This window comes from Lynx canadensis, chromosome C1 (genome assembly GCF_007474595.2).
Source record: "Lynx canadensis isolate LIC74 chromosome C1, mLynCan4.pri.v2, whole genome shotgun sequence".
Classification (NCBI taxonomy): Eukaryota; Metazoa; Chordata; class Mammalia; order Carnivora; family Felidae; genus Lynx; species Lynx canadensis.
In genome coordinates this window covers 22,437,268-22,456,687 of record NC_044310.1, presented here as the reverse complement: position 1 = coordinate 22,456,687, position 19,420 = coordinate 22,437,268, and positions in this window count along the sequence as shown.

Here is a 19,420-nt window from a genome sequence, read left to right as displayed (position 1 = left end):
TAAAAGGCAAGGATTTGTTGATACATACAACACCGATGAAGAAGCTAGCCGGTTAAGAGCACATACTGCACGGTTCCGTGAGAGAATATTCTGGAACATGAGAACCAGAGTCACCGAAAGCAGATTGATTGTTGGCTAGGGCAGGGGAGGAGGTGTGGCGGTGAGAAATGGGAGGGAGAGATTTCCAACGGGCAGGGGAAACGTTGGAGGGTGAGAAGTATTACGATAGGACTGAATGTCTGTGTCTTCCGCAAAAGTCACGTGTGGACACCTGCCCCCCCTTTTGATGCTAGTAGGAGGTGGGGCCCTTAGGGGGTGAGGCGACTGGGTCGTGAGGGTGGAGCCCTGTGACTGGGATTGATGCCCTTATCAAAGCAACCCCAGGGCCCCCTTCTGCCACGTGAGAACACAGGGAGAACGTGGCTGTGTACGAACCGGGGAGTGGGCTCTTCCCAGATCTCACCAAATCCGGCGTCGCCTTGTTCTTGAACTTCCCAGCCTCCAGCACCGTGAGAAATACACGTTTGCTGCTCAGGCCACCCTGTGGACGGTATTTCCGTTACAGCAACCCAGGGGGACTGAGACAGGTCTACTTATTAACTTGATTGTGGTGGTGATTTCACGGGTCATCAAAGTGAATGCATCGAATACACACCGAATGCACACAGTTTATCGTATGTCAACCATAATGCAAAGTCTTAGAAAGGCTGCTACATCGCAGTGCCTTGGGAGCGTTGAGAGGTGAACGCCCAGTGCTCGGCAGTAGGCTGTGTCCTCGGCCCCTGTCCCTCAGCCTGTCTCTCCATCTGCGCCCCGTGCCGGGCAGCTTCGCGGTGCTCCCCCACTGTTGGATGGGCAACCGTCCCGCCCCTTGACAGAAAGCATATGGCTCCGCCGTATGACTTGCTTTTGGCAGTGGGATGTCAGCAGATGTCGACTGGGTTGTGTGCTGGGACTGCCTCTTGCGTCTCTACCATGGCTGGAAGAACGTGCCCGGCCTGGCCTTCCAGAACGTGAGGGACTCACGGAGCCAAGCCAGGATGCTCCCGACACCCCAGTCCAGGTCAGCCGGCAGCAGCCAGCAGCCACGGAACTCTCCCTTGCCCCACCAGACGTGAGCGTCCAGCCAAGATCAGCGGAGCCGCCTAGCCGACCCACAGCCTGCTCACAGAAGCGAGTAAGAAATGTGTCTGGACGTGAGCCAATGAGCTGCTGCAATTTTTGCTAGGCAGCTCATGGCAGGAGGTCACCGATTCTGGCCCTATACGCAGGAACTTGCTGGTGGGGGTTATCAGGGAAGGCTTCCCGGAAAAGGGAAAGCAAGGTGGGGTTTCGTGGTTGGGGGTGAACCAGCCAGGGGAATGACAAGGGGACAGCAGAAGAGCAGAGATGTGCAAGTCTGTAGGCTGGCTGGGCCTCAGGACAGGACACGGGGACAAAAACTCAGAGCGGCTGAAGCCCAGGTACGTGCATGGAGATGGGACGGAGAGAGAGGCCAGCCCACATGACGAGGGGTTCGAATGCCAAGCTACTTTGAGGGAATAGGGAGCCCTGCCGGGTGCTCAGTGAGGCTGGCCTTTTAGCATGACCATTCACGTGGCCAGGGTGGGGGGCGATGTTGCTGAGGAGACGGGAGGCTGGGGCCAGGGCGCAGGTGGGCAGGGGAGAAAGCCGGCCGGGCTGGGGACCCCGTGATAGCCTTTGGAGAGGCGATGACCCCAGAAGGCGTCCGTGTCGTGTGGCCGGGGCTTCCCTTTCACTCGCCCCATTTCAGGCTCACCCGAGCCGCACCACAACGGGCCCAGTTAAGTCAAATTTTCCATCAGTTTCTAGTGGTTTGCTAATCGGTAAGGACGGGGCAATAGCGTTTGAGGCCCTAAGCACAGGGGCTGCAAAGCAGAGCTCCACGTGGAGTCTGCAAGGCGATCGTGTGATAAGATCCCATGTTTACCTCCCGGGTTACTGTGCGTTAATGACACGGCATGCACACGCCTCTGTTGGCAACCCACACGTAAGGAACGCCACCGGCTGACTCAACGGGAGGGCGGTCCTTCAGCCACGTAAGGCGGAGTGCCTGTAGGAAGGTGTAGGTGGCATCAGTGAGGGGAGGGGACACTTCTAAAGCCTCAGTTGCCAACGGCTCCCCAGTTAACTCCCTCCCACTGAGCTCTGCAGCCTGGAAGGGACGAGACATCAGGGGACTGCCGCCTGCCAGCTGCGTTTGTGGCTTCAGGCAACCCGCAATACCTCTCTGGGTTGCAGTCTGCTTTTCCGTAAAATGGGTAGTAATATCTATTGCACAAGCGCGTTCTTTCCTCCCAGGATGTGCAGACCTAAGGGGAAACAGTCTCCTGCCGCGTCCCCTCGGCAGCCCAGAAGCCTCGGCAGATGAAGGACGTTTCTCTGTCTCTTCTTAGTCCCTCTTCCGGGCTCGCTGCAACCCAATCACTGGGCACTGCGTGTCCAAATCGCCTCCTGGAGGACGTAGGTTCTCTGCACGCAGAATATCTCCAAAGATCTGTCATCTTTCCTATTCATTCTGGAGACCAGAGCATGAGATAAGGTGAGTTGTGTGGTGCTGAGAAAGGCAGAATACATTTAGCATCCAAAGCCATGAAAAGCCACGGCTCCGTGGTGGGTTACAGGGCTGAGTGGGGACCCCTGAAGAGGGAAAAACCCGCACCGGCTTCTGGGAGGTTCTGATGCGTGTTCTTCCAGGGGCAAATGGTCACTCATGAGAATTTCAGCAGTTTAGAGCCCGGAAGTCATCAAAACCTAGAATCGTACATTACTGGGTCTTAGAACCTTTAAATAAATAGAATCTTAAAATATAAAACCTCAAGGTAAATGCTAGGATCATAGGATTTTAGGATTTCAAGGACCTCAGCCATCATCTTGCCAAGCTCTGTCAGGGATGCCCTATGAGAGTGACCTCGGGCCATGCCGTCACCAAGAGCGTAATGGGTGGCCCAATGAGGGGGACCCTGGATTGCTCAGCACTTGCTTCTGTAACTTGTAAGCAAGCTCAAAGGCTTCTGGCTAGATGTGGGGGTGATACCAGTATCCTGGGGCCACTTTTGCCTTTCAGGCTCACCTGGATGAGGGAGTGGGGGACAGTGCTGGGGAACAGTATTGAGAAACAGTGCTTGGTAACACTCCTAGGGGACAGTGGTGAGGGACTATGCTAGGAGAAAGTCCTGGGGGGCAGTACTGAGGACAGTGATGAGGGCTAGTCTTGGAGGACAGGTGTTGGGAGACAGTGCTGGGACAGGGCTGGGGACAGGGCTGGGGGACAGTACTGGGGACAGTTCTAGGGACAATTCTTGGGGACAGTGATGAGGGACAGTCCTGGGGGACAGGGCTGGGGGACGGTCATGAGAGACGATGCTGGGGGACAGTACTGGGGGACAGTGTTGGGAGACAGCGGTGAGGAAAGGGGGGAGCCAGGAGTGGAGAGAGGCCAGGAGAGGTGAGCGGAAGGTCACCCAGAGCTGTGTGTAGGTCTCTGTGGGATTCGGGGCTACTAACATGCCTGCTGCTGACGGAGGACCTACTGTGCGCCAGGTAGTTACATATCCGTCCATCCACTCACACCTTTCACGGAGCACCTGCCACGAGCCTCGCCCCGTGCTGAGACCTGGGAAGACAACGGGAATTGAGACACATGTGGTCCCCACCCTCACAAGGCTCATGTGCAGGTGAAGAAGATGGGGGGTAAAAATGGCTCAAAGGGGCAAACAAGTGACATCATGAGACAATCTGGTATGTGCCATTTTACAGCCAAGAAAACTGAGGCCCGGGGGGGTAACTTGCTCCCGCCATCATGCGGCAGACGCGAACTGTGGCTTGTCCCCTCTACCCCACCCCTTTCCCTATGAACGCACGGGGGGGAGCAGTCCGTGAACAAGAGGGACACATGTCCCCATTCACCGCGGGGACCACAGAGCAGGTGCTTCCCTGTGCGGGAGGCGCTGTTGGGTCAGAACCTGGTTCCGAACTCTGCCCCCGCCCGCTTGCGCACTGCGTGGCTCCGAGTGCCTTTCCGGCACTGTCCTGCGCCTCGGTTTCCCTTCTCCGTGAAATGGGAATGAATCGTCTGCCTGACACGGCTGTCGGGAGTATCGAATATGAAAAAGATAGAACAGGGTCCGACAGAGCCCCGGGCATACAGTACGTGTTAAAAAATGTCCTCTAGGCACACAGTGTGCCTCTTTCAGGGTGGTTCTATTTATCCGGAGAGGCTTCGCTCTCCCTTTCTCATTGATTTGGTCAGAGGAAGCATCCCGTTGTCCCGGAGCCCAGAGACGTTTATGCCTTCTACACATGCGTTGGGACCGGAAGAGCAGTGAGATCAGAACCCCGAGCTCGTGACCGGGGCCTCCGCTCCTCTGCCCCGGCCTTGCTGTGCGCCTGGGGCTACTCACTGCACCTCTCTGACCACCCCCCCACCCCATCTCCTTGTCTACAAGACGGAGACCGTTAAGCTCACTCCTCAACCAGAAGCATTGGAAGGACCCACCGAACCCCGCGAGACACCCCAGAAAGGAAGGCAGAATGAGAAATTCTCACGGTCAAGCTGTGTGAGCGGCCCAGATCGGTGGGCAGAGAAATCCGTTAAAAGCTGCGGCCAACGCCCGAACACTTCATTCCTGAACACGTTTCTGAAAACGTAACTGCGTTGCCCGTTCTCTGTGCTGTTTTCGTGGCAGAAACAATGAAGTTTAGAAGGCTCAGCTTGCGGTCCGGGGAAGGCAAGGCAGAGCCCAGGCTGGCTTTGCAGACCCGTCCTTTGCGGTGACCACGGTGGCCCCATGGCTGCCCCGGCAGCCCCCATCTGCTGGCCGAGGATCCCAGGTGTGGACAAGACTGGCCTGGGGGGGGGGTGGCGGGTCTGGGAATGGCGGCCGCCTGGCTGGTGAGCTGAGTGGCACGGGTCGGGCAAAGGTGTGGACGTTTCCCGGCGGGGTCGGCATCCACAGCAACGCCGCCTTTCCCCTGATCTGTGAGCCACTGTCATCTGGGCATCTGACCGACTGTGTATCTGTTTGCTCACTGCCTTTGTGCTCAGAGAAACGTCACCTCCACGAAGGCACGCTGACCACGTTTACTGCTCTGTGTCTGGGCCCGGAAGAGTGCCTGGAACGTAGTAGGTGCTCAAGCAATGGGTGGGTGAGAGAAGGGTGAATGAATGTTCACAAGAGAGAGAGTCCCTCCGCCTCTGCAGGGTCTGAAGGCACAGAGAGGAGATCCGGGTGTTGACTGGGGGGAAAGATCCGCTCTTAGAACCTTATACTGAGCCCCGCATGTGCACCCCTTCCTGTCTGCTCTGCCCAGAGATTCTGGAACCTTCTCTCAGGTGGAGGCAGGGATTGATGTCAATCAAACAAACATGAGTTCCGCTGAGGGTTTTTTGGTTTTTTTTTATGTTTTATTTATTTTTGAGAGAGAGAGAGCATGCGCGCACAAGTTGGGGAGGGGCAGAGAGAGAGGGAGGCACAAAATCCGAAGCAGCCTCCCAGCTCTGAGTCGTCAGCACAGAGCCCAATGTGGGGCTTGAACCCACAAGCTGTGAGATCATGACCTGAGCCGAAGTACGATGCTTAACCGACTGAGCCACCCAGGCGCCCTTCACTTCTCTCATTTGTAAGTGGGACTGGTAATCCCTGAGACTCTCATCTCCAGGGCTGGGAGATCAGGGAGGGGACCCGCTTCTTAAAGGGAAAATGCACACACGCAGACACTGACATCCCGGTGTTCCCGGGGTCTGTGAACGGGTGTGTTCCAGGCTTGCAGAGCCACACGGAAGGGGTCTGGCTGCACCAGTTTCCCCTGGGCAAGAGGTCTGGGCGGCCGGGCTCCAGCAGGCAAGCTTGGCCTGTAGTGAAGCTTCCAGTAGAGTGTCCCAAGGACACAGGAGGGCGTGGGAGGGCGGGGGTGGCGTCCAGGAGGGGATGGGTGGAGGGAGGGACCCACAACTAACCACCTCTTCTTCCTTCGGGCAGCCTCACTCCCAGCTCAGGCGGTGGGACCGCGTTTGGGACGACATCGCGGTCTGTCAACACCAGCAGCTGACGTGAGGTCACGCGTTCAAGGTCTTCAAGGTCGAGGAGGATAAAACCCTGGGGGCCTCGCGTCATTCCTCTTGCGGTGTGTGAATGAGCACACAGACCTGGGTGGACAGCCAGCCGGCCGCTGCTGAGTTTCCTGCGGGGCCCCTCGGCCCGGGTTCGGCCCCGGAGATTTGGGGAGCATGAAGCAGGGTGGGGGTGGGGGTGTCGGGTAGAAATCGGGGAAGGAACTACAGCTTCCGCACCCCCAAGACCTTGGCTTGTGGCTCCCAGATACTCTTGTTCTGGCGTTTGCCTTTTTCTTATGGTGATGGGTGCAAAAGCCTCTCTAACGAGCCTAGGGCAGGCAGCCATTGACATCTGTCCCCCCCCCAACCCCCAGCTCCAACTGTGGCCCCAAGGGCGATACCTGGATAAACTTGAGGACTCTGCAGGGACACACTCAGCCCAGTGGGGTCACAGGGGAGCTCCGTGCACCCTCCACGCAGCCCCGGAGCAGTCCTAGAAGTGTTTGGTGCTCCAAGCAGGTGCCTGGCCCTCTGCAGCCCCATCCAGCCACTCCCAGTGGAAGCAGGGGCTTGGGACGGATGGTCTGCAGACCTGGTCCAAGCCCCATTATTACCACTTGCTGAGCTGGTCCTCAGAGAAACGAGCGATCTATAACCACCACCCTCTTCATAAGGTGCTTGGAACCCCTATCACCGCCTGCCCCACACCCTGCCTCCCGCCTGGCAGTACAGAGAACAGTAGGCAGGACAGGGGGGTTTCAGAGGCCATCAGACCTGGGCTCAAGTCCCATCTCGGCTGTGAGGCCCCAGGGAAGTCACTTAACCTCTCTGTGCCTCACTGTCCTCATCCGTGCAACAGGGACCATAGGGTTCCCACCACGCAAGGCTATCGTGAGGTTTAAGCAAGCTACCGGAAGTAAAACTGGGCGTATAGCAAGGGCTCAGTAAATAGCAGCCTTCATCCGCAACGGCATGCCATCGTCACCATCATCGTCCTCTGGGCTTTGTCTCTGCACGTACTGAGATACGGAACTGGAACGCACTCTATATCCAACTCTCTTTCTCAGCATTCTGCCATCAGGATTCACATGGCTGAAAGTTCCTCAAAAGCACGATGTTAACAGCTTCGTAATTGTACCTCATTTAGATGCGCCAACAATGACCTCGCCATCATCAGGCGTGTGGAGGATGGAGGTCTTTCCTCGTGCACATCAGGCTTTGATGGCCGTTCTGGGCCCCGTGTGCCTGGGGTCCGGACCACGTCCTCAGCACGGTTCCTGCAGGTGGAATCGGGACATCGAGGGAAGCGATGTTTCTCAGGCTCAGGGGCTTTGTCATCCAATAGCCTTCCTTCCTGAAAGTTCCCCAGGTACGCCCCCCCCCACCACCTGACCCCAAGCAGCCGACCAGGGTTGTGTCTCCCCACACACAGCCCTGGTCTGTGGCACCTGCTTCTTGGCCACATGAGGGTTAGGTCAGATTCCTGCGTGTATGGAAGTCTGACAATGAAGATGAGACGCAGCCCGGGGCCGGCAGCAGGGGGAAGTCAGAGGGGCCGGGCCCAGCCTGCCTGCCCTCCCCTGCCCTGCACTGTGGCATGTCCCTTCTCCATCACCTGGCCTCTGTTTCCCCATCTGTGGTAATAGCCCCCCAGCCGGACCCCTTCCCCCCGGTCCATCCAGTGCTCGGCACAAGGCCTGACACCCGGTAGGTATTGAGTGACTGTTGAAGCCTGAATGACCCAAGTGCGCTTCATAGAAGACAATTTGCACACATCACACACCTACTTCCGGCCTCTGCCAGAGCTCACTCAATGTGCTCACTTGCGTCCGGCTGCATTTCACTGCAGGATGATAGAGGAGGGGTTAAGAGCGCAGACTCTGGCATCAGACAGCCTGGGTTTGAATTCTGGCTGTGCCACTCCATCGCTGTGTGACCGTGGGCAAGTGACCCAACCTCTCTGTGCTTCAGTTCCCCCCTCTGTGACACTTGAACAAGGTTATTCTGAGAAGTGAATGTGTTAACACGTGCAAAGGGCTTAGGACAGCGGAGTTCCAGGACACGAGTGTTTGTTTTTCTTCTTCTTCTTCTTCTTCTTCTTCTTCTTCTTCTGCTTAGTAAAACCCGATGCAGGGCGGAGGCTCGCGTGGGGGGGTGGCTGAATCCACCCCTGCTTAAACTGCTCTGTTAAGACCCTTCTCTGGGCTCAGTTTCCCTCTGGCTGGCCTCACTCTAAGGCATCCCACCCCTTTGGGAGGTTGCAGTCCCCCCCCCCCAGGCTGACTTCTCAGGTCCAACTGTTGGGCCCGTGTGAGTCGATTCCGAACCCAGTAGTTCACGTCCTCGGAGTCCATGCTGAAAGCCTCCTGTCCCCAAGCCCGCCCCCCTGCCCAGGCTGGTGTGTTCTCCTCTCCCTTCGCTGGTCTTGTAGCACTTTCGTCTGTGCTCCCCCGGCAGACGTAGAGAATGAGCCTCTGAGAAGGCCGGTGCAGGGCCAACCAGTGTCCTTTCACCGCTGACACCTGCCTCTGCAGCCACTCTGTGCATAGGACAGTCACTGTTTCCAGGTCTTCCCTCGGGCCGGGGGGCTGTGGCCTAGATGAGGTGGTGCTGCTCAACAGACCTACTGGTTTAAGGGGTAAACTCTGAGATGAGGGGAGGACAGCATGGCTCTTCTCTGAGCCTCGACCTCCTCGTGTCCAAAATGCGATCAATGGTGGAGTCTTTCTCACAAAGCTGTTAGAGGATCCCAGGCATGATGTCCCGGCAGGGGGCGTGGGGGGGGGGATGTTGGCTGGTTATGGTTCTCAGAAGCAGCATCAGATGTCCATGGGCTGTGGATTGCCCTTGTCCCTCATCCTCCGAAGCTCCCAGAGCTACTGGCCTGCCCACCCCCGGGACCAGAGGCAGAATCGGGACTAATATGGGGGAGCAAATGCATTGGACTGAAGCCCGTGCTCTCTGGCTGTGTCTGCACCTACTTCCCCACTGTTCGCAGGCTACCAGGGGTTCCAGAATATGCTCCTGAGCTCTGGCCATGGTTCAGTTACGCGGTCCCCATCCAGGGAGGCCCCGTGTCTGGGGACAGAGAAACAGAAGGCAGGGGCCCATTCACCTGAGGACCCGGAGGCTCAGGACAGGACAGGACAGGACCTTTGCTCCTCAGAGTCTGGGTCCAGGTCCCTATGGGTTCATGGGGTGAAGGTCCTTCCACTCCCAGGTCTCCTGGGCTGGCACAGAGTCAGGGGCCTCCTGCCTCCCAGTCTCTGGAGGCCCCATCAGGGGGTCATGATGCCCATTTATAGACCAGAGCACTGCCACCAAAAGGCCTAGGAAGTGCGAGTGACCTCTCAGACGCCGTGTCAAACACAGCTCTGTCCCCACAGACCCAAAGGAGTGGGGGTCCCTGAGGGGTCATGATCTTACATCATGAGTTTGAGCCCTGTGTCCACTGAGGGGTATCTCGGGCTGCACAGGAGGCTGGGAGAGGTCAGAGCGTAGCAGTAAGGGAGGAAGCACACAGGCTTCGGGTGGACAGCCTGCTTGTGGGCGGGGTCATCCCATCTTGTGGGAGGGGCCAGCCTGGGGCCTCAAATTATCTGTCTTAGAGACTGGAAAAGTGGTCACAGCATCCAGTCGGGTGACAGTCTACCCAGAAGGACCCAGGTTCACAGGGAAGAAGGTGGGGCTGCTCTGAGCTGGGGACCCCAGGGCATCCCTCTGCAGAGAACCCCTCCCCAGCTCTCCCCACCGCCAGCTTTTGCCCTCTATCCCCTCCTCCTGGGCCTACCCTTCCCTCGCTGCTATGTTTCATGACCAGTGCACTTACCTGTTCCTGTCTCCCCGGCTAGAGCGTGAGCTCCGTGCTGACAGGGCAGGCATATAGCTGCCTCGGTCATGGCCGTGTCCCTGGTGCAGGGCTGGCACACAGTAGATACTTGGTATGTTTGGTGAATAAACAAGGGCAGGAATGACTTAATTCAACTTTAGGGGGAAGGTAATGAAGCAGGGGGCCTCAGCCCTTGCCTTGCACTGCCCCTCTGAGAAATGGGCCAGACGCCCTTTCCCCTGGAGAAGCAAAGCTCCCACTTCCAAGTAGGAGGCACGTGCCATTTCCCAGCATTATGTATTTTTGAGACTTTCTTGATCCCCCTCTTTGGGTGGAGCATACCTCATTCGACACTTGGAAGAATACAGTGCAGGGCCTGGAGTTGGGCGGCCGTGAGAGGAAGCTGCTGGCCGTGCCTGATGCAGTCCCCTCCCGGAGCACCCCTCCCCAGGCATTCCCTGCTTCGGTCCCATTCCAGATCAGTCCCAGAGCCACCAGGCTGGAGCATCTGGCGTAGGGAAGCCATCCGTGGCAGGGACAGAGGTGATCCATCCAGGTCTCTAGAGTCCGGGCTTAGAAGGGGTGGGCGGCACTGAGGAAGGAGAAGGGAGCAAAAAACATTTCATGGAGCCCCTGCCCTCTAGACTGCCTTGGATGTGCCTGTCTTAACGGCCAAGTCTGTCTCTTCCCTCGTCCCCCTGGGGACGGGCTCTGTAAACACTTGGAGAACTGACTGGAGAGTGAGTGTAGGTTCCAGACCCTTGGACAAGCACCACCCCTGTGGGGATCTCCATTCCTCTACCTGCGCAGGGAGGAGGTTGGAGCCACTCAGGGGTTCCCAGCCTTAGCCATGCATTAGAATGCCCTGGGGTGGGATGGAGCTTTTAAAACTGCAGATACTAGACCCCAGGCCCAGAGACTCAGACTCAGCCTGAGGCTGTGTGATACCCTGGTTCAGCACCAGGGCTCCGGAGTCAGTTAGTTCCAGGCTTGACTTGCGAGCCGGCCTCTCCCTTAGCTGAGCGACCGTGGGCAAGTGCCCTTACCTCTCTGGTCTCCTCCCAAAATTTGCGTGTTCAAGTCTAATCCCCAGTGAGATGGTATTTGCAGGCAGGGCTGTAAGGAGGTAATTCCGTCTTGGGGGGGAGCCCTGGCGAAGGGGACCAGAGTCCCTATCAGACCACAGAGCTACCTCGCTCTCTTTCCTCCACGTGAGGCCACGAGAAATCAGCCGTGGGCCACTCAGGACCTGACCACACGGGGCGCCCTGATCTGGGACTTGCAGTCTCCAGAGAACTGCAAGAAATCAATTTCGGTTGTTTAGAAGCCAGACGAAGACAGCCACGGGATCTGGTGCACAGGTTGTGTGAGGACGTGTTGATCCAAAGCACTCACCACCCCCCTCCCTTCCCGGGGCGCACCGTGAGGCTCAGGTACCGCCAGCTGCCGCCTGGGGGGACCCTGGTCATGTGGGCGTGGCTGTGCCCGAGGTCCCACCTGGGAGGCCGGCTGGGCCCTCCCACCCCCGCCTTTCCTCCGCCTCCCCTGGGGACCAAGCCGCTCTGCCTGTTTAGCCCTCTCAATCAATCTGCCTTTTCTTCTCCCTCTTAACCAACAGCTTCATTTAAAGAGCCATCTGGGAAGATGGATGGATGGCACAGACACATTTTGTAGAATAAGTTTTCAGGGAGAAGAGCTGAGAAAACAAAGGCACAGCACTGAGGACGCCCATCTTACGAGGTTCCATAACTCTGACCCTTGGAGCAAGGCAGTCTGTCTACACTGTACTTTCCCTGCTCTGCACCCCCTCCCCCCCCACTCTTCTCATCATCCGGGTGCATCTCCGGTCTTCAGGGGGCCTGCTTTGCTGACTCCCTCCCTCAGGTGAACCCCGCTCTCTCTCACCAGGGAGGGGCTGCTGCGGGGGCTCTCTTCCCTGACACCCTTCCTGTGCGATCGCTGCCCCACCTCGGGGAGCTGCCCGCCCCCAGGGGTCCCGGGTGAAGGTCTGTCTACTTGTGGGGTCTCCCAGGGCGGATGGGGAGACAACAGGTGGACGCCCCGCGAAGGAGAGACGCGGCCACCGTTGGGATGCGTGGATGGCCCTGGGGAGCGGTAATGACCTCCCCGTCTCTGGAGGTGTGCACAGAGGACAGGTGAGCGCTCAGCAGAGAGGCCTTACAGGAGGCAAACTGGCCGAGAGGCTGAGAAGCTGGGGCTTCGGAGGCCGAGAGCTCCGGGCCGGGTCCCGGCTGCATCGATTACAAGGCGTCTGACCTTCAGCAACAACTTACACTCACGGAGCCTCGGTTTCTTCATCTGGAAAATCAGGCAAAATAATAGTTCGCACTCTCCGGGGTTGTCATGGCGACGAAAGGACATAATGTGTGCGCAGCGCTCAGTGCAGGGTGCACATTGTCATTACCAGGTGGGGGAGGTGACCAAGATTTTGACCTTCAAGCAATTCGAGATTTAAAATATCTGTGATTTTAAAAACCTACATCTCCGAGATTCTGTGATTCAATTATCCAAAGATGAAAGGACTTCATCAAATTCTAGGGCTTGAAGACAGTGTGATTTTGTGACCCGTCTCATCTAAGGCTCCTTAGGGATCTAAGGCGGGGCGGCCCCAGATGCGCTCTCCCACCGACGGCGCTGCCTGTCCCCCGTCCTGGACTGTCACGTGGGTCCCGGGCAGGTCCCTCTTCCCTCTCCAAACCTGCTGTCTGCTGCCGCTCCTCCTCAGTCCCCTGGGCCCACATCCGGCCTCTTCTCCTTCTCCTCTGCCCCAGATGCACCAGGTCTCTCGGTTGGAGGGCTGCGTTTCCCGCCTCAACACCTGACCCCCGAGGCCACCCCAAAGCAGAGGATGAGGCTGGTGAGGCTTCCTTCAGCCCCCCGGCAATCAGGGTCCTCACGCTCAGTGCGTCCGGGGTGCTTTGTAAGTCACCATCCCAGCAACCGTGTGCCGCCTCACGCCCGAAGGGAGGAGGCCTCTTTCCCGGCCCGACCTAGCCCCGCCCCTGCTGCCCTCAGCCTCCTGGACTTCCTCCCACCTCTCCAGCCACCTCCCACCTCCCCCGTCTCTCCCGGTTCTGTCACACTGATGCCCTCCATGGACTGAGTCCCCACCCCCAAGCTTGTATGTTGAAGTCCCAACCTCCAGTGGACTGGTATTAGCAGAAGGGCTTCCGGGGGCAGTGATCAGGTTTCAGGGAGGTCCCCCTGTGATGGGATTCGTGCCCCTCCAGAGGAGGAAGAGAACTGCCTCGCTCTCCTTCCTCCACGAGGACACAGTGAGAAGGTGGCATCTGTGGCCCACAAGAGGGCCCTCACCGAACTGACCTCGCAGCGTCCTGCTCTGTCCTTTGGGCCCCTGAGCTGTGATATTTTGCTACGGAAGCCCCAGGCTAATTCAGAGCCCTCATTCTCCCCCTCGCACCTCCCCCTGCGTGAGCTCACCACACCCGTGGGCGCATCCCCGTCCAGGCGCTTACAACCCCGGGGCTCTACCTCCTGCCAGACCCTGGGCCGAGATCCACATTGCGAGTCTGTGATGTGCCCAGCAGGTCCCAAGTGTTGGACATACAGAGCCGAGCTAGACAAGCCGCCCGCCTCCTGCCCCTTCCCGTCCGGGGGCTCAGCCTCTGCCATCGGGGGGGCCACCACCCCCGCCCTTGAGTTCAACCCTTCAGCTTCCTGTCAGACCTGCTCCCCCCGCACCGTTCTCATCCCCGAGTTGCCCGGCGGCACCTGCTCACCCAAGTCAGAGACAACGGGGCACCCCTGCCCCTGCCCCCCCTACACCCCAGGGACCACCCATTTTTATGTCTTCAAACCTCTGGATTCCACTCCCCACCGCACCGCCCAGCCCATCTCAGGCCCCGTCGTCATCTCTGGCCCAGATGTCCCCACGCCCTCCCCCTGGTCCGTCAGCCCCACCGCTGCCCCTCCGTCCATCCAGCCCGCGACCGTGAGACCTGAGCGAGGGGGGCTCCCCTCACCCTCCTCCCGCGGCACCGGGGACAAGGTCTGGTGCCCGCACCCCCCGATTCCCTTCCTGACCGACCGGAGCCCGCGTGGACCCCATCCCTGGGTCTGCTGTCCCGAGGGTGAACCACGCGGCCTGTGTACACACCGTCGAGAGCCGCGGAGTGCAGCCGTGTGGGGGTGTACGGCTGTACCTGCCGGCCGGGGTGTCTGCCCGCTGCGGGCAAGACTGTGGAGGGAGGGGAGGGAGGGCTGGGTCGGGGGTCAGGGGTCAGGGGCCAGCTCACCCGACACAACATAGTCCAAGGCTGAGGAGTCTGAGAATTCCAGATCGAAACCTGGTGTTCCAGGTCACTTCAAAAACGTATCAGTTCAGGGAGGCAGATAGAACATACGGGATTTAACTGGCTTCAATCACGACTTTTAATACTTACTCTACTGGTCTGTGGGCCTCACTGGTTCTCCTGTCCTGGGCGGCACACGTATTGAGGCCACCCCACCCACCAGACAGCGATGTCCAGGCACGGGACGGTCACACTGATCCCTGCCCAGCACCCACAGGGTGGCTCCCTTCCCATCATGGCCACCCTAGCCACTTAGGACGAGGTTCCAGGGCTCCGGATGAGCTTTGTTGTCCTACAAAGACTGGCAGGGCAGGAACTCGGGGTCAACAGTGGCACATCCAGCCTCGAGCCCACCTGCTGGGGAGGAGGTGGAAGGAGGCACCAGAAGGCTTGGCCAGGATTCAGGGGCTGCGCATGTCAGAGAGAAGCAGCGGCAGGAAGTTGGGGCTCACTCCCGGTTGAGGGGGCACTGCCCACCCCCCCAGGGCCGGCTCTCCCATCCAGGAAAGGAACAGGCCAAGCCAAGGCCTCCAGGGGCTTTTTCACCCCCAAGTCCTGGGCCCCCCTCCGCCCCACCCCCCCCAGCAGCCCCAGCTGCCCTGGTCTCTAAGCCCAAAGGCAGCCAACACAGCTTTGCACTTCACCTCTCTGCTGGCAGGCCCTGGGGGCACAGGCGAAGCTGATCCAGAAGGAGCCCGGGTCATCTGATCTGCGCTGGGGGTTCTGACGCGGGAAGGGACCCGCTCCCACCTGCACCGCAGGGGGCTGAGGGCCAGACCGGGCCTGGGCCCGGGGACACCCGGCTCTGGAGGCCTCAGCCTGACTCAGGGCCTCTGCCCCGGGGCCAGCCTTCCTAGCCACCCCGTTTCCATGGCAACCATAGCCCTCTGGCTGGGCTGAGCCCCACCCCACCCCACCCCTGCCACTGGGAAGGGAGCCTGTCCTTGTGCCGATGCCGGTGGGAGGACACGGTCTTTTCACGGGGACCTGGGTGGACGGCAGGCGGGCCGTGATACTCAAGACGGGTGATGCGTCGGGGTGATTACAGATCTAGGCGCCCTCGGCCCCTGCGTGATTTTGAGACAAATCAGGACGGTCTTACAGCAGGGAGGCAGGTGTTTCTGCTTTTCCTTGGCCTGTGAAGCTGGATGTACTGCCCCTCCGAGACGGCAGAACAGGTCTCTCGGGCAGGTGGGGTCCAGAGTTGGGAGCGGCACCCGGTGGGGGCCTGGAGGCTGCTGGGCGGGGCTGGGACAGGAGCCCCTTGGGGAGTCCTGGGGCCTGAGCACAGCTGGGGGGCGGGGAGGCCTGGCTCCTCCCGGGGCTCACCTGCTTCTGGGCTGACCCTGCCCTGGTTCTGCCCCACGGTGACCATGGACCCCTCCGAGTGGGCAGCTGGGTCGCTGGGAGGGGCCCAGGTAAGATCCGGGTTTGGAGGCAGCCACCACGAGTTCAAGTCTCCATTCTGGCCCCAGGCCTGGCACCAGCCTCCTCCCTCCCGTCCAGCCTCAGGTTCCCCACTGGTAGAGCGGGATGATGAAGCCCGCCACTCAGGGTGGCCGTGAGGCCCCAGTGGGCACAGTGGGTAACTCAAGGCACAAGGACGGCATGGTGAGGGCAGGACAGGGCGCGGTCCGGGCACAGGCTCTCAGCGACTGCGGGCCTCTGCCACCTGACACAGCGTCTCCTCGCTGTGTGACCTCAGGTGGGTCACTCCCCTCCCCGATCCCTTCTCTGTGAGGGGTCCTGGGGACACGGGGACACAGGCGGGTGGAGTGCTGGGCTCTGGCCTGCGGTGCTCACGCTGTCTGAGGCCTGAGGGGGCCCGTCCCCAGGACACTCGCGAGCCTGGGACATGGGACGGGGGCAGGGAGGGGTGGTTTAGGGGGCTCGTGGGCTCAGCGCACATTATGGAGGCTTCAGAAAATACCTGCGGTCGGTGCAGCCTCCCCCTGCCCCCCTGTCGCCATCTGAGAGCCAGGCGGCCACCAGCCATCGATCCTCGGGCCTGAGCCCGGGGGACCTGAGCTGCTCGCTGGCCTCGGTTCTTGGCTGGAAGGAGCTCCACCCTGGGGCGCCAGGCCGGGAGGCACAGTGGCCACAGTGACAGGAGGGTAACCGGCTCATCTCAGAAGCGGCTGCCACGGCCGGAGCGCCCACGGTGCACCGGGCCCCGCGGCAAGAGCTTCCCAGCATCCCCCGGGTGCTCTTGGCATCCCTGCGGTACACGTGAGGACCCAGGGCTCAGAGAGGGCCAGCACTTCTCCCCACAAGCACAGGAAGGGGCAGAGGCAGGAACCACCTCGTGTCTACCCACAGGCTCAGCCCCGGACAAGAGCCGCGTTCCCGCTTCCCGGCACAGTCCTGGGCTCAGCTCCTGTCCTCGCCCGTGTGCCCGCGCCGACCGATGCGGGCTTGGCTGGGAATGCGTCCCCCGTCTGGACGGGCTGTCTCCGTGTGGACTGATTGGCTCCTGTGGCCGGGCCAGCTCTCGGAGGAGCCCTGACGGGATGTCTGCGCCGACAGCCGTCGACAGGGACGTGCGGCCACCTGGGAGCAGAGCCCCTCTGGAGGCCCAGGAACTGCTGGACGGAAAGGAAAGGAGGCTGCACCTTGGAACCCTGAGAAGTCGTCAGCAAGGCCGGGCCCCGCGCTTGGCAGGAGGCTGGGGCAGGGCCGGTCTGGCCGTAGACCGGGAGCAGGCCTCCAGCCCGGCAAGGTCCTTCCCGGCCCCACGTGCCTGGCGGGTGAAAGCAGTGGGGCACGGCCACTGTAGGGCAGGTGGGCGCGGCAGTGAGGACTGAGTCACCCTGGCCCTGTCACTGTGCCTGAGGTCCTGTCCTGGGAGCGTCCCCTCCCCAGAAGCCCCCTCGTGGCCTGGGTCCCTGCCAGCTGTCTGTGACCTTCTCTCCAGGGCAGGTCCCCAGCACACAGCCTCGGGTCTCTCTCTCTCTCTCTGTCTCTCTCTCTGTCTCTCTCTTGCATAGCTTTGAAATGTTGGCCCTGCTGTGCTCCAGTCTGAGCTGGGGGTGGGGGTGGGGGGGCGGCAGGCAGAGGGTCCCACAGCCTGAGCATCAGGTCTCTACCCCCCCCCCCCCCCGACCCGCAATGGGCAGCCCCTCTTCCTTCCCTGTCCCTCTGCAGAGACGCTGAGGCTCTGCACTCCCCTGCCCCTCACCTCCCCTGCCCTTGTCCTAGTTCACCAGGGTCCTGCTCTTTCTCACCGGGACCTGCTGTGTGACCTGGATGTCCCCAGCCCCCCCAGCACAGCCAGGCTCCCTCTGAATGTCTCTGTCCCCTTGAGCTTGCTCTGATTTCTCAGCCCCCAACACCAGCACCTGGGACTTGCTCACGCCGCCCCCCCCCCCCGGCTCCCCACTGCCCAAGGCCAGGCAGGCACCGAGATCCCCCGGGGTCCCCATGTCCCCTCCCCTTCTGGCCTCTCTGCCGCCTCTGCCCTGGTCCAGACCTATGAGCTCACATCCCAACGGTAACACAGCCTCCTCTCAGCCCCCAGCCTCTAGGCTCCTATAATTCAGAGGGAAGATCTTCCTAAATCAGACCCTGTCACTTCCTTCCTTGGAAGGAAGGATCCTCCTTGGGTCCTCTGCTTTGAGGATAATGCCAATATTATGCCAATAAGACCGCTGCTCCTTGGTATGACTTATAAGTCTATTCACTCATTCGTTTGACAAATATTCATTGAGTCACTCTTGTGTGCCACACACCTCTGGGGATAGAGCAATGAGAAAACAGTCACAGACTCCTGTCCTCGGGGAATGTACGTTGCCAGTAATGGAGACAGACAGTGATTAACTGGGATGTACCGCGCACGACATCAAGATGGGTAGAAGCTTAAGAAGGACAGCAAAGCAGAAGGGGTAGAAGGTACCCGGAAGCGTTCGCACATAGAGAGCTGGTGGGGGAGCCCTCAGGGACAAGGTGGCATTTGACTGGTGGCTTAAAAGAGTGGGAGGGAATGAGCCATGAGGAGATCCAAGGAGGGGCATTGCAGGCTGCAGGAATGGCATAGCAAGTGCAAAGGCCCTGGGGTAAGAACGAATCTGGTGTGTCTGAGGACCAGGACGTTAGCGCCTTCCCCCTCGGCCTGGCGGGGCCTCTGCGATGGTTAATGCTAATGTGTCAACTTGCCTGGGCTGGGGGATGTGCAGAAAGCTGGTAACAAGCTATTTCTGTGTGTGTTTGGGGGAGGGAGGGGTGCGGTTCCTGAATAGATTAACATTTGAATCAGCAGACTGAATAAAGAAGACTGGCCTGTCCAATGCGGGTGGACATCATCCAATCCACTGAGGATCCAGGGCGAACAAAAGGCCGAGGAAGGACAAATTTTCTCTCCGCTTTGAGCTGGGCCACCCCCGCCCCCGCCCCCTCAGGCGTTGACCCCACCGAGTCCTGGGCCTTCGGACGCAGACCGGGTCTCCACTGGCCTCCTGCTTCTCAGGACTTCCGGTTTGGACTGGAGCCACACGGCCAGCCGTCCCGGGCCCCCAGCCTGCACGTGGCAGGCGATGGGATGGTGGTACAGCCTGCTCGTGCTTCCCTCGGAGAGCCCCGACTCAAGCAGCCTCCTTGCCCGGCTCCCCTCCGGCCGCCACCCTCACCCCACAGCGACCCCCTCCGCCTCCTACCGCCTCCCGCCACCAAATGTGCCGGTCGTCTCGCCGCTCTGCGACCTGCGCTGGGCCTTCCTCAGAGGTGCTTTTCCTCGCACCGCCCACACTCCTACTTACTCTTCAGGGCAGGGTTAGAGCTTCCGGTGTGCTTTTCAAATCCCCTGTGTTTCCCCTGTCAGGCAGCCCGGGCGTTGCTCTCCCTCCAGCCTGCCAGGCCTACCTCAGGGCCTTTGCACTTGCTGCATCCTGTTCTGGACGCCTCAGACATTTGCATGACCCACAGCTTCATTTCCCCCAGGTCCCTACTCAAGCGTCCCCTCCTCAGAGAGCTCCCCCTGGACCCTTCATCCCTCTCCACCCCTTCCCCTGTTTTCTCCTCCTCTGTAATACATACCGTGACCTGACAGAAGGTAACGGACTCGTTGACTTGTTCATCCTCTGTCCCCCCGCTAGACCGTGGGCTCCGTGGGGCAGGGATTTCCTTGTCACGTTCACAGCTCTACCCCGGTGGCTTCAAGAGTGCCCGCACACCGCGATTGATGTATTT